This window comes from Triturus cristatus, chromosome 8 (assembly GCF_964204655.1).
Source record: "Triturus cristatus chromosome 8, aTriCri1.1, whole genome shotgun sequence".
In the NCBI taxonomy this organism is placed as follows: Eukaryota; Metazoa; Chordata; class Amphibia; order Caudata; family Salamandridae; genus Triturus; species Triturus cristatus.
The window spans coordinates 349,260,250-349,275,965 of record NC_140591.1 but is presented as its reverse complement, the minus strand read 5'-3'; positions in this window follow the sequence as shown (position 1 = coordinate 349,275,965).

Here is a 15,716-nt window from a genome sequence, read left to right as displayed (position 1 = left end):
CTTTTTAGCGCGCCCTCCTTGCAACATGATGGATGCGTCATATTTACTGTATGACGCATCATGTTGCAAGGAGTTACAGATACAACAGTATATCTGACGTATTTGTAGGCGCACAAGTGATGCATTGCTGGGGTGTGTCTGAAAATAGACGCAGCTCCAGTAATGTGTCCTTTCACATGGGGCAAGCCCCATGTGAAAGGCACTGCATCAGTCTTACACCTGCTGTGAGGCAGGTGTAAGATATTGACACAATGGCGTCCTAGAAGTGGCGCACTGAGTTCTCATAGATTTCAATGCGCCACTTCTACGAGGTTTTTTGCGGGGCAACGCCCACCCTGCATACATTATACCTGGTGCAGGTATAATGTGGTGCAGGGGTTTACAAAGAGACGCATCTGCCTAGATGCGTCACTTTGTAAATAGGGCGCAACATGGCACATTTTTTTACGCTGCCAGTGCGTCACAAAACATGACGCACCAGCGACATAAAAGGCCCTTAGAATTTGAATGAGTGTTCCTTTGCACTGTCAGGGACCTAATTAAATGAAATAGTGTATTTATCAAAGAGCGCTGCTACTCAGACTAGAGTGTCCTGGCACGTGACAGCGGGAGGAAAGCGTGTGTAAAGGTCCTTCCTGAAACAGTGTAGGTCTATGGTTAGTCTCAGAGACTCAGGGAGGCTATTCCACAAATTTGCGCCTAGAAAGCAGAGGGATCTGCCTCAAGTGCGGGCAGGGCATATTTTAGGCACGATGGCCAGGTTGGCATTGGAAGATCTTAGGGGTCTAGATGTTGTGTAGAGATTAAATCGCTTATTTAGGTAGCCGGCTTCTAAGCCGTGGAAAGCTTTAAAGAAGATGGTCATCGCTTTGAAGTCGATCCGTTCTTTTATGCGGAGCCAGTGTAGAGACTTAAGAATAGGTGTCATACTAGATCTGGGTTTAGGTCTCAGGATGGCTCTGTCCGCCGCGTTTTGTACTACTTGTAGGCGCTGAATAAGGGATTTGGGAAGACCGAAGTACAAGCTGTTGACATAGTCAAGCTTTGATGTCATATGAGCCTGCACTGCGATCTTTCTGCCCTCAAGCGGTAACAGTGGCAGGAATTTTTTTAGCATCCAGAATATGCCAAAGCAAGCGCCAGTTAGATTTTGGATTTGATAGCGCATGGAGAGTGTCTTGTCTATGACAATTCCTAAGTTTTTGACTTTCTCCTTTTCCACGGGCGGGGACAGCAGATCTTTTGGCCACCAAGTGCTCCTGTCAGGTGTTTCTGGTTTACTAAAGAAAACAACTTCAGTTTTGTCCGGATTGCACTTCAGCTGATAGATCTTAAGCCAGTTAAAAACCTTTGTGAGGCAAGACCTAATCATTGCCCCGTCAAAGTCGGTTCCTTTTTCACACGTAAAAATCAGCTGAGTGTCATCAGCATAGGAAACAATTTTGGCGCCCTCTTCCTCTACCAGAAATGCACAGGGAATAGATATATAATAAAAAGGGTAGGAATGAGAATGGAGCCCTGAGGGACACCTACATTCATGGCTGGAACTGGGGATGAAAAAGGGGGGGAGCCAGATGTCCTGAGATCTATTTGCCAAGAAGGATGACATCCATGTTCAGGCAGTCCCCCCAGGCCGATGTTCGCAAGTCTCTCCAGGAGCCTCTCATGTGGGACCGTATCGAAGGCAGCCGACAGATCGAGCAGTATCAATACGTCCTTGCCTCCCTGGTCCAGCTTACCCTTGAGAAGTTCTGTCACTTCCAGCAGAGAAGATTCCGTACTGTAGTTAGCCCTAAAACCGGATTGGGACTCATGAAGGATCTTCCCATTTTCAATGTGTTTTTGGAGAACCTTGTTTACATGCTTCTCTAATACTTTGGAGAGGGCCGGAAGAAGGGAGATTGGCCTGTAGTTGGCAGGGTCCTTCGGTTTGGCGTTAGCCTTTTTTATCTGTGGAAAAATCTTAGCATTCTTCCATAATTTCAGCATGTTGTCTGAGGAGAGGGAAGCATTAAAGAGATGGTTTACCGTGGGGTTTATGGTGGGAGCTAATAGGTTCAGGATATTCGCTTGACATGGGACGGTAGGAGAGCCAGACTTAATGCTTTGGAGAAGGGTCAGTGACTCTTCAAGCTGAAACTCAGGGAAAGCTAGTAAAGATGGAGGATCCAAGAGGTGAAATTTGCTATTAGAACTAAGGTAGAAGGTCAGTTCTTCCTCTGAGATGTTAGTGAAGGCTTGTTGGATCACGGACATCTTTTTGTAGAAGATTTGAGCTATTTGCTTAGACCATTCTTCTTTGCATGGCCCTTCCTTTGTGCCGACTTTCGGGGAGGTAAAGGATTTGACTATGCTAAAGATTTCCTTACTCTTATTTTGGGCATTTTTTATCTTGGTTTGAAAGAAGTTTTTCTTGGCTGCCTTCACGAGAATGTAATTAGCTTTTAAGTTGTCTTTATACACCTTCCTGTCCTCAGGTAGGTAGGATTTCCGCCATTTCCATTCCATTTTTCAACAATTTTGTTTGCTAGATCTGAGGGAGTTGTTAAATCATGGAGCTGGTGGGCCCAAACTCTTTGAGGAGCGCGAAACAACCAGTACCGCTGCATCAATGTTGGTTCGGAGCCATGAATCTATTGAGAGGTCGTCTGAGTCAGGGCAGCCAGACAGCTCCGGTGAGGAATGACCGAGGGCGTCTGCGAACATCGGGATGGATATTTTATGGAACGTCCTGTAATTAGGGACCCTCTGCCCTGCGTTAGCCCGAGGGGCTGTGGCAGAGTTGGAAATGATGAATTTTAAGAGGAGGTGGTCAGAACAGTTAATGGGAAGAGGTAGGCTTACTGATATGTCAAAGTTGTGAAAGATTTGATCTAGGGTATGACCCTTCTCATGGGTGGCCGAAGAAATAGATGGAAACATGTTGCAGGCCTGCAGAGTCTCCAACAAGGAAATTGTTTGAGGGTCTTTTCCATTGTCCATATGTATATTGAACTCTCCCAGAATAAGGCAGTTGTTGTATTTTAAGGCCAGGGAGGTGGTGGCTGTATTAAGTGTACTAATAAAATTTCCAATGGTACTGGGAGGTCTGTAAATCAAAAAAACAGCTAAGCTATGATGGGGGGATAAGGTACAGCGGAAGCCTAAGGTCTCTGCACCCTCGATGTTTTCCATCAGGATGGGAGAGCAGTCTAGTTTTTTATTGTAAATTTTGGTGACACCACCCCCTTCCCACTCGGCCGGTCCCTCCTAAGAATTTTATAACCCGTAGGGATGGCTGAGGTGATAGTAGGGTTGGAGGCTTCAGACAGCCAGGTCTCAGTGAGAAATAAAAGATCAGGCTGTTCGTCTAAAAGTAGGCCATAAACGTGTGGTTTATGCTTTTGCATAGAGCGACAATTTAAAAGGATGGCCTTTAAGTCCTCTGTTTTCTTATTGTTTTTACACTTATTGTTGCGTGGGAGGATCTTGGGTGTGAGTTTCCTGGGCTTGAGGAGAGACAAGTTGCACTTATTGCATCAAAAGTCTACCTCCAAGCTCGGATCAGCCGCTGTACACTGACATAATGGTAGCCGCCTAAGGCTAAGCAGTTTTTCCCTATTGTAATATAGTGGAAGAAACTCACTGGAGGGGAACTGGGCAGCATGGCCGGCGCTGGACGCATCCGGAACGCCTCCAGGCACAGACGAGCTTGCCTTTGGTGCGCCTTCGGAAGTGGCAGCTGAGGAAGTGGAAACTGAGTGGGCAGTAGTGTGGAGCCCGATGGTAGCCCCAGCCCTCCGCACAATCGGCGTATCAGCCGTGGCGGACCAGGACTGGAGGAAAAGCGAGATGCGAATCGAAGCAGACAAGGAGGTGCAGGCAAGCAGAATCAAGAAAAGTGCAAGTGCGCGTAGGTAGGAGAAATTGTTAAAAAGCACAGAGTAATTAAGCCACACATATACAATTTAAAAAGTATTAAAAACATAGTAGCATGGCAGGAAACACTAAATCCTATCACTGTCAGCTGCGCGCATCTGTTTGCATCGGGAATATGTAGGCTAATGCCTATGATGAAAACTGGATCACTAACACAGCTGAGGAAGCGGAAACTGTGTGGGAAACAGGGGCTCAAATTGGAACATAAATTCAAAGTTGTTCTGAACAGGGGCCCCAAAATATGTTTGGCCCAGGGCCCCCAGAAACCTTAAGATGTCCCTGTCCTTGGCGTGGTTTTCCCTGACTTTTTGCCTCTACCTCCTGTGTTTTTGATGCCGTGCTGGATTTCGCTTTTGCTGGCTTAGGTGCTTTGGTCACTTTGCCACTGCTGATCAGTGTCAAAGTGCAAGTGCTCACTGTAGAAATTGATATTGTGATTGGTTCTCCCTGATTGGCATATTTGTTTTACCAGTAGGTCCTTAGTAAAGTGTACTAAGTGTACCAGGGTGGGTAAATCAAATGCTACTAGTGGGCTTGCAGCACTGATTGTGCCACCCACATGAGTAGCCCTGAAAAGATGTCTCAGGCCTGCCACCGCAGTGCCTGCGCGTAGTTTGTTAACTGCCATGTCGACCAGGCCAGTACACTCACATGCCAGGCCTTACCCTTCCCTTTTCTAACACATAGGACACCCCTATGGTAGGCCCAAGGTACCCCCCCTGGGCAGGGTGCAGTGTATGTGAAAGGTAGGACATGTACTGGTGTGTGTAACATGTCCTGATAGTGAAAAACTGCAATTTCGTTTTTCACTATTGAAATGCTACCTTCCCATATGACAGAATGGGGAATGCTTTGTAACATTTTACAAGCATGTCTTCCCATAGGGATAAGCTAGAAAAATGGAGTTTGGTACCCCTGAACTCAGAATTAAATAACACACCTTTTAGGAAGGATGGTTTTTAAATTGTGTGTTTGAAAATACCACTTTCAAAAAGTGTCTATTTTCTTGTTCAACCTTCCTGTGTGCCTCTGCCTGTTTGTGGATTGACTGTCTGGCTTTGGAGTGACAGGGGCTGGGGAGTTGCAGTGGCTCTAGGAGTCTGGATGAGTCAGCACTAGGCTGAATAGGCCTGATCTGCATTTGGAGTGGTGGGAGGAGTAGCACCAGTACCTGAATAGGGCTGTGCCTGTCTTCCACAATGCTGGCTCTGCTCCCCTGTGGTGTGTCTGGGACCAAGGCCCACACTAACAAAGGAAGTTGTAGTTCACTGGCTGAGTGCCCCCAGAACTGGATTGAACTGGGCTCAGAGCCCCTTGCACAAAGAGAACAAAGACATGTTGGGTTATAAGTATTAGACCTAAAACCCCTGAACTTTAGATCATTCCTGGAATTCAAGAGGAACCTTTGCCAAGGAGAAAAGCTGGAGAAACTGAGGAGAAGTACTGCCCTTGCTGTGTGTCTGAGGTTGGCCTGCAGTTGCTGTTTCTGCCTAGGAAAGGAGAATGACTTTGCTGTGTGCCCTAATTGAAGAAGAACTCCAAGGGCCTGAAATGAGCTGGCCTCCTGTTCAGGAGTCTCAGGGACACAAAGACTTCACCCCCAGCTCCCTTGAAGTCTGCTGTTGTGAGTTCTGACCTGCCTTGAAGTACCTGTGCCAGTTTTGGGCCTCTGGATGTTGCTTCTGCGGTTGGGAGCTGGAAGAAACCCAAGAGAAGCAAGAAAATGTGTTTCCGATGCCATCAACGATGCCACTGTGACGCCGCGAACTGTACTGAGACATGGGGAGCCGCTCAAGAATTGAACGCATCACCTGGCCTGCTTCGCAGCTCCGACGCCCTATGATGCCCGCCGACGCCGGAAGTGATTGGCCGTGCCCGACGCCAGTGCTTGCATCGACTCCATCTTCACCAGCGCCTACATCCTATTATCGTGGCGCCGATAACCGCCGAGGGCGACTCTACGAACTTGCCGATGTCGCTTCGTCAATGGAACTGACATCGGCCATCTTTGATGCCATGCATCGTCACCCACTTTGTTTTCCAAAGTACTGTTTGTTTGGGTTTCTTGCTAACACGACATCGCAATAGCCCCAGTTGGTGCTATTTGATTTCTATAAGCTTATTTTTGCAATATCCTTTTGAAAGTTATTTTTTCTGAATATCTGTATGCTGGATTTTTGTCGTTTTGGTCTTGTTTAGTTTAGATAAAGATACTTTAGTTTTCTAAATTGGTGTGGTGTCCTTTTGTGGTGTTTTCACTGTGTTACTGTGAGTTTTGATACAAATACCTTACACATTGCCTCTGGGATAAGCCTGACTGCTCATGCCAAGCTACCAAGGGGGTGAGCATGGGTTATCTAGAGTGTGTATCCCCCTTACCTTGACTAGAAGCAAGGGTCCCTATTTGAACAAAGGTACCTACCTCTGCCAAATAGTGACCCCCATTTCTAACATAAATTTAAAGCTGTTCGAGGGCCCCCAAAATACGCTTGGCCCAAGGCCCCCAAAATCCCTGGGCCTAGGTCATGAAGTGGAGACCGGTTGCTATGGAAACTGGCCGGAGCTCGGCTAAGTTGTTTACTGAGATTTTGATTACAACATACCTGCCAACTCACATGGTGCCACCATGGGACACACGATATCAGCTCCCATCACATCATCCTGGTTAGGAGCTGATATCACATGGTGACAGGGAAAATAGCTATTTTCCAGCTAGAGTTCCGAGGTTTGCAGTGCAGAAATCCATTAAGGGGTGTGAAAACACCCCAGGACATCGGCAACAGCCTCAGCAAGCATTTATTGAGGTGTAGGTGGCTTGGGGATGGGTTGAGGTTCAAAAGTGCCTTGTAGGTGCTTCTCGGCACAAGGCCCTGCCCCCTCCTCAAATGGTGAGATTGTTCTTCAAGTTGGCAGGTATGTTACAATAACAGAACTATCTCTGTGTCCAGACAGCACATGCCTCAGGTCACATATCTGTATTTAAATGCACTTTCAAGTCTAAACTCACACCATTAATTGGTGGTTTCATATTTATTTCCACTAACGTGTGCATGAATCAGTAGATAGTATGCAAGAGGCCGACACACAAACATTACACAAAGACCTAGGGCATAGGGAATTTGTAATAAAAGAGGTTGTTTTTTACAGTGTGTCAGGAAACATCCTGTCCACCAAGGAGCATAAGCACAAAAAAAATCCCCGCCATAGTATCAAGGGAGACATTTACACAATAAAAAGTACACAGCTTGCATTCCAATGCAGCTGTTTAAATACACAGTGCATATATCGTGCTAAATCCCATTGAGCCCCGTAGGCCCCTAACAACTGCACATTACAAAGCAGGTGTCATTAGTGTGACTGCTTTTCACACTTAATAGTAAAATCACAGCTTTCTGGAAGTTGCTTGCAGGTGGGCCCACCTATGTTACATTTTATTTAAGAGTAGGATCAGGTCACAAGGGCACCAGTGCCCTTCTATTTCTGGTGCTTTCCAGAAGCTTGAATATCTTCTTCATGTGAGTGTAATTTCTTATATATATATTTCCCTCCTCTTCATTGCTTGATTTTGCTTGTGAGAAAGTGTCACTCATAGTTATTATTTGACGATTATAATTACACTGAAATTGTGGAAATGTCACGCAGCTGTGGAGAGAGCACGCAAGCCTAAGGTGCGCCACACGTCAGGCACAGCCCAACAGGAAGCATGACCCTTGGTTCTAGAAAAGAGCAGCAGGCTAGTTACAGCACAGCAGGGTGGAAGGGAGTCCACTGTGTGTGGGATAAAGAAGTCGATATGGGTGCAAAGAGTACTACACGCCCACTGGTGGCCCCCTGCTAGCACTGCAGGTGAAATTATACCCTTCACCCCCCAGAGCAGCGATTGTTGGCACCCACAATTTCTGGCATGCAGAAAAGGGTGTCCTCATGGGAGAGGTCAACCTCTGGCAGGCCTGCCTGCCTGCCTGCCTGCCTGAGATGATGACCCAGAAAAGAGCCAATAGACAAAAGAGGCCCTGCAGGCCTGGACCATGACTGGCCACAACTCTAAGCTAGCTCTTGCCTGGTGACATGGGCCCCAATCAAGAAAGCACTTAAAAGAGCACTCTGATTCCGCCTTGGATGGAGGGACTTTTTTAAGCCTGCAGTTTCCCCTTTTGTGTGTGCAGAGAGGCTACAAAGTGAAAATCTGCTGCAGAATCTAAGCAGAACTGTGGGAACTGGCACTGATAGAAGCCAAGGCTTGAAGGTGCAACAAGTTGCCAGACATAGAGCTCACCAACTGACAGTGGGGGGGAGGGGCACAGTCAGGCCTAGAGACACAGAACACAACCACACAACAATTCTCACTGAGGCAGACTCAGCAGCAACACAAAGTCCATAGCATAGATGGGCAGAGCTCTGTGGAAGACGCCAAGGTAAAATCTGTCAAACGAGAGGCCCAACTGGTGGCCAACAGAGAACCCTGGGGAGTAAGAGAGAAGAGAGAGGCACAGCCCAGCTACATTGAAGCCTGAACAGGAACAACTCTGCCTGCACAGTAGCCAGAGCACCGTGAGAGGGCACTTAGACACTGATTGGTGGCATAGTATGGATGCCATGCCATTGAGGTGCCCCAGCACTGGACAGTCCCTGCCTGCCATGTCATACGTCTGCCCAAAGCCCATTGCCCCTGAGGTGAAACAGGGGTTAGGGGGCAAGCAGAGAACTATGGGGGACGGAGCTCTGACCTTGTGTCTGCACTTCAAAAGAGGGGCGGCATCACAGGAAGACATTTGGATCATGAGGTACAACCCACTGAGTGCCACCCACTAAAGAGACTGAGTCTTCAGAACCCCAGAAACACCACAGTGGTTGTCCAAGCCTGCCAGGTGGGCATGACCTCAGACAGGAGAAGAACCAAGGAAAGCACGGCTGGACTGGAAGGTGGATGGAAGCAGCTGATGCCCCAACTGTGCTCCAGGCACCAGAGTCACATAGTCTCACGCTGTAAAGGTCCATGGGTGCCCACCCACACAAGCAAAGCCCAACTGTAAAGCCTGAAGGCGCAAGCACTGCACTATCGAAACAAAGTGTGGCAGAACCACAGCTCCCTGTTGCCCATGGCATAGGAACTTCAAAAAGGTCCCGGAAGAGGGAACATGTGACATGTTCGCCGGATGCCGCACAGCACTAGCGAAGAAAAGGAAAATCAGATGAGCAACTGCCGTGATCATCACTAGGCCTGGGAAGAACTCGCAGTATTTCACTTTGGAGTTTCACAGAAAAAACTGGAGCACCAACATCTCAGTGAGATTCCTTGGAATTCTGCCACTGGGTGGAAAAATGCTCTTCCCACCATTCATGCTGTTTTTTTTACACCTGTAGTGCATTCCGTGCTGAAAATCAGTGCACATGACACCACACAATGTCAAGGGCGTGGCCATTTTGTTTTACCTGCTTCTGCTTCTCCTCCTGGTCTGCTCATCTGATAACCCACTTCTCAATCTCACCTATTATTTACTTATTTTTATTACCGTTTGTCTTTCCCTGTGTATATTCACATTTCTGTGTGTTTTTCATGATTTTTTTGTACTTCGTTTTTTGTTTTCATTTCCTGGCCTGTTCTGTCCTCCTCCTGTTCCTGCTCCTTTTTATTTTCTGCCCTCCCACTCTGACTCACTTCGCTATGGCAGAAACAGGCAGCAGCGCCAATGCCACCCGCACCCCCTGTGGGTGGAACAGTCTGAAGGGGTACAACCCCACACCATTTTCAGTGAGGCGGAAGTAGCTACACTAATCCCCCAAATCTTGCCAGCAGGCGGCAGGCCAGGCAAGATTTATGCCTTGAGTAAGCATGGCTGCTCTGGGGGAGACTGTGGTGGTGTGTTCTCCAACAGCTCAGGGGTGCAGTTCACAGAGCAGCAGCTGACACACCACTGTGCCTACATCCTGGACTGAGAGCAGGACCTGCTCAGCCCGCCAGATGTCAAGGTTTCAAGGCTCGGTGAGTAATATTTGTTTTTGTTTTCTAAAATTTCTAAATTTGTTTTCTAAATAGCATGCTCACATTCACAGGTAAGTTAAGTTCACGTGCTGATTGAATAATAATAATAACTATTACATATATATGTCTATAGATAGATATATGTTTTTGAAAGTCTCCATTTTACCGGGGGCCCCCGACCCTGCAGCAGGAACGGAGCAGGAACGGAGAATCCTGTTATTTGGGCTTGACCAGAAGAAACATACAGAGCCCAACTCCGTCTTATTTTCACGTAGGACATTTATTCATCTGCGCTGCAGTTGAGAAGCGACCCATTGATTCCTTACGTGTTTCGGCGTGTATCTTGCCTTGTTCACAGGTGGGTAGCATTATGAACTCCAAGTGGTCACATGGCCCATCTTTCCAACTACAGGCCCCAGAGTGCACCAGTGTGAATACTGCATTTCAAAACGTGGCAAAATGCATGATTCAATACTCGTGTGTTTTAATGCAAATGCAATTTCATTGTGCAAGGTGCATTCTGTTAAAATCATGTTGCTAAGTGCATTTTGCTGCAGCCCTTAATAATTTCTCGAAAAGCGGTGTTGCCAAAGAGAGGATATCACCTCTCTCATCTCCCTTTCTTTACTCCTGCTTACCATCTGGCTATGGAAATCCTTAGGCTGGTGCGGTCGTTAAAGCGGGTCATGCCCCCTTCCATTATATGTATTTGAAAGTCTCCATTTTACCGGGGGCCCCCGACCCTGCAGGGTGGGCTCTGGAACGGAGAATCCTGTTATTTGGGCTTGACCAGAAGAAACATACAGAGCCCAACTCCGTCTTATTTTCAAGTAGGACATTTATTCATCTGTGCTGCAGTTGAGAAGCGACCCATTGATTCCTTACGCGTTTCGGCGTGTATCTCGCCTTGTTCACAGGTGGGTAGCATTATGAACTCCAAGTGGTCGCATGGCCCATCTTTCCAACTACAGGCCCCAGAGTGCACCAGTGTGAATACTGCATTTCAAAACGTGGCAAAATGCAAGATTCAATACTGCTTAATAGCGTGTTTTAATGCAAATGTCACTGAAGTTCATTTTTCATTGTGCAAGGTGCATTCTGTTAAAATCATGTTGCTAAGTGCATTTTGCTGCAGCGCTTAATAATTTCTTGAAAAGCGGTGTTGCCAAAGAGAGGATATCACCTCTCTCATCTCCCTTTCTTTCGGGCACCCTCAGATGCAGGCCTTGACGATGCTGGGGACGCTCCGTCAGATGAATCCTCCTCCTCCTCCCTCCCTGTGTCTGGTGCTGGTCTACGCCTGGTGGCACAGGGAGGGTTTGCCAGGCTTTGGGCGATCTGACGGAGTGATTGGCTCACGTCCCTGTGCACCGCCAGGAGCTCAGCCAGTCTTGCTTCCATCCGTCCTTGGTGTTGTTGATGGCTGGCATGATGCTCGACCTGCAGGTTCTTAATGTCATTGAGGGTCCCCTGCATCTGGTTGATGCCTCTGGTGTCACGCCGGTATGAATCCAGGATGTTGCGTATGTGTGACATACCGGTGTCCTGAGCTGGCTGGTCAGGTTCACGCCTCCACCTGCCTCCACTCCCACCACCCCCGCCCACTTGAGCCTGGCCTGCCCTTGTGGGCACATCGGGTCTACGGGACCCCTGAGGAATGACATTTGCAGGGTTGCCTGCCTCCTCCTGGGTGCCCGGAGAACCTTGTCCCACCTGGTCAGACTGGCTCTGTTGTTCAGTGTGAGCAGGGCTCCTGGGTGTGTCCTGGGATGTGGCAGGAATGAGGGGGGGGGTGGTTGGCACAGATGTACCTGACGCAGGTGCTGCAGGGGCTTGGGCACCAGAGGGTCCAGGTTGTTCGGGGTCATCCACGGAGTGGTGAGAGTCGTCGCTGCCGGTGGGATCGTCTTCACGCAGTGCCTGAGACTGTGATTCTTCCCCCCCAGTGTTGGGGGGAGATCGACGACGTTGCCCTGTGTGTGTGAGAGAGACAATGTTAATGGTGTTTCATACGACATCTATGTTTCATACATATTCAAGTTGACACATTTCCTCCAGGTAGTTGGATGTGCCTAGCATTCCTCTCAATGTCCACTTGGGCATGGGTATGTTGCAGGGGACAGATTGGGATGTTCTCCTGAGTGTTTGACCTGTAGAGTGTTTGCTCTGATGCTTATTTGGCTCTGGATCGGACTTGTTGTGTCACATGTCCATTGTGGGAGTGTGTAAATCCGTTGCCTGCCCCGGGTGTGTGTGCTTGTGTTAGGGGGGGGGTTGTGACCGGGCCTGCTGTTGTGTGTAGAGTGAGTTGTCATTGGGTCTCCCAGGTGATGTGTCTGTCCCCTCATGGTGCATGCTGGCATGACAGTGAGTGTGAGTTCCTGTGCTAGATACCTGTGCTTGTGGAGTTGGTGTTTGAGTGTACAGTGGTCCCAGGAGGGACTTGTGCTGCATACAGCAGGGCCAAGTGTCATCTACCTTGTCAGTACTTTGCCAGTCCCTGTGCATTGTGCACGGTTATGTACCTATGCCATATGGGCTGAGGGCATTGGTGTCTGCGTCTCATTTTCACAATGTGTTGTGTGGGGCCCACACTCCCAGCCTCCCGGACATCCAGTCTTGTGTTTGTGGTTGTTGTAGGCTTGGACATGGCCTTGCCTTGATTTGTGAAGGGTGCATGGAGACGTTAGTGGCATGAGCGTGGTTTTTGAGTGTGGTTGTTTGCGGTGACTGCTTTGGGGAAGTTGCATGCATTTGGTGTATATGTGGTGTGGACCCCATTGCCCCCATGTTACGTAAGTTGTTTGTGTACTCACCAGGCTCTGCGACTCCTTCGACTCCGTGTACTCCCACTGGCGGTAGCAGGGCCATCACCTTCTCCTCCCAGGGATGGTAGTGTACGGGTCTGCGGGGCGGCCCACCTCCAGTGATGTTAGTCTTGGCATATTCTTCATTCATTTTCCTCTTGACCGCCCTGCGCAGATCGTACCACCTGGCTTGGCATTCATGCCTGGTCCTTCGGATGGGCGCAACAGCATTCACCTTATCGACAATCCTCTGCCACATGGCAGATTTTTCAGCTATGCTGTTCTGTCTGACCAATGTTCCAAACAGCTGTGGCTCGACTCTGATGACTTCGTTGACAAGGAGGTCCAGCTCCGCCGTTGTGAACTTTGGATTCTTGTCTGCGGGCATGATGTGGGGTGTGGGTGTGGATGGTTGTGGGTGTGTGGGTTTGAATGTGACGGTGTGTGTGTGAATGTGAAGAGGGGGATGTTTGTGGAGGAGGTTGTGTGAATGTGTGTGAGTGAAGGTGTAGTGGAGGTATGAGTGATGTGGAGTTGTTTCTCTGTGGAGTTGTTTCTCAGTGGGGTCTGGCAGCAGTGGGTCTGTTGCAAAGGCTCATGGGTTGAGTGTGTGCCCTTTTTATTGGTCCATTTTTGGGTGTGGCTGTGTTTGAATTTTGGTGGGTGTGTCATAAGAGGTGGTTGTGATTTGGGGCCTCTGTTTGCCTGTTTGGATGTGCCAGGTCAGTCATTGAGATGTATTTTGTCATGTAGACGTGTTTTGTGGTGTTGTGCGAGTCGAATTGACCCTCCTTGTGCTGTTTTACAGTGTCCTGGTTCTGTAAGAGTCTTTTTCGCGTAGGTACGATCCGTACATATGCGATGCTGGGTGAGGGTGCTGGGGTACGGTGTTGGAGTGCGGCGCGTACATGCGGTGGGGGTTTGGTGCGTACACGTGCGGCCCTGGGATACGGCGCGTACATGCGAAGGTACGGCGCGTACATGGGGGGGTAAGGCGCGTACATGCGGTGGGGGTACGGTGCATACAGGTGCGGACCTGGGGTACGGCGCGTACATGCGGAGGTACGACGCGTACATGCGGGGGTGATGCGCCTACAGGGGGGTATGGCGCGTACATGGGGGGGTACGGCACATACAGGTGTGGGGCTGGGGTACAGTGCGGACAGGGGGGGTAAGGCACGTACATGGGGGTACGGCACGTACAGTTGTGGGGCTGGGGTACAGTGCGGACAGGGTGGTGTACGGTGCTGACATATTTGGGGGTGGGGGGCTGTACGGCTCGTACACGGGCATGAGTTTACCCATGTACATGTGTGCTACTGCATTGGCTCCGTACGGGCCTTTTTACGTGCGATTGTGTAATCGGATGGACAGTCGGGATCGTACTTGCGCGCTCGGACTTGTGTTTTACGATTTGCACGTAAAAATGTCCGGCTCACACTCGTACACTTTTCCCGACGATATTCGGACGTGAAAACTTTCCGACGCACTCTCGTAGACTTTTCCCGACGCTATTCGTAGTTATTTTTCACGGACGAATCATACTTGGCCGTTTGTACGGTGCTTCTACGACTCGTACGTAAAAAAATACGGATACGGGTCGTACGCAAATTATTTTTAACGGATCGGAATTGGCACCATAATAATACATTTTTTACAACACAACATAATTTCCACAAAGTAATTTGTTTGCCTTTTTTGCTGTTCTCAGAATGCATTGAATTTCACTCGAAATATTGATTTCAATGGTAGTCATCACTTAACAGCGGGCAAAAAAAAAAAACAATCAGAAAGAATGTTAAATAAAAAAACAACATACTATTCTCAGTAAAATACCAGAAAATACAGATCATACACATATGAAATGCTTACAGATTACAAAATTTTATAACTTTAACTTATAAAAACTGTAAATGTTGCCACATTAAAATAATCACCGAATAAATGACCACCAAAAAGTCCAAAATTCAATAATATACCTTTCCTTGAGGCCAAATGGTATTTTTGCACTTCTTCTTTATGTAAACTGTCCAATGGTAGTTCTATTAAATTATAATAATAAATTCCTCAGAGAGTAAATTAGCTTCCTAAAACTTTGGCTTCAAAAATATTAGGTAGGAATTGTGTAATTCCCTAGGCAAACGTTGTTTGAAAACCAACTGGGCATCATTACAAAGTGTCCAGCCTTTGTCACATTTTAGATAGGCAGTGTAATGTCCAGATGTGGTGGAAGGACCATCATTGCCCCCATGTTACGTAAGTTGTTTGTGTACTCACCAGGCTCTGCGACTCCTTCGACTCCGTGTACTCCCACTGGCGGTAGCAGGGCCATCACCTTCTCCTCCCAGGGATGGTAGTGTACGGGTCTGCGGGGCGGCCCACCTCCAGTGATGTTAGTCTTGGCATATTCTTCATTCATTTTCCTCTTGACCGCCCTGCGCAGATCGTACCACCTGGCTTGGCATTCATGCCTGGTCCTTCGGATGGGCGCAACAGCATTCACCTTATCGACAATCCTCTGCCACATGGCAGATTTTTCAGCTATGCTGTTCTGTCTGACCAATGTTCCAAACAGCTGTGGCTCGACTCTGATGACTTCGTTGACAAGGAGGTCCAGCTCCGCCGTTGTGAACTTTGGATTCTTGTCTGCGGGCATGATGTGGGGTGTGGGTGTGGATGGTTGTGGGTGTGTGGGTTTGAATGTGACGGTGTGTGTGTGAATGTGAAGAGGGGGATGTTTGTGGAGGAGGTTGTGTGAAGGTGTGTGAGTGAAGGTGTAGTGGAGGTATGAGTGATGTGGAGTTGTTTCTCTGTGGAGTTGTTTCTCAGTGGGGTCTGGCAGCAGTGGGTCTGTTGCAAAGGCTCATGGGTTGTGTGTGTGGGCCCTTTTTATTGGTCCATTTTTGGATGTGGCTGTGTTTGAATTTTGGTGGGTGTGTCATAAGAGGTGGTTGTGATTTGGGGCCTCTGTCTGCCTGTTTGGATGTGCCAGGTCAGTCATTTAGATG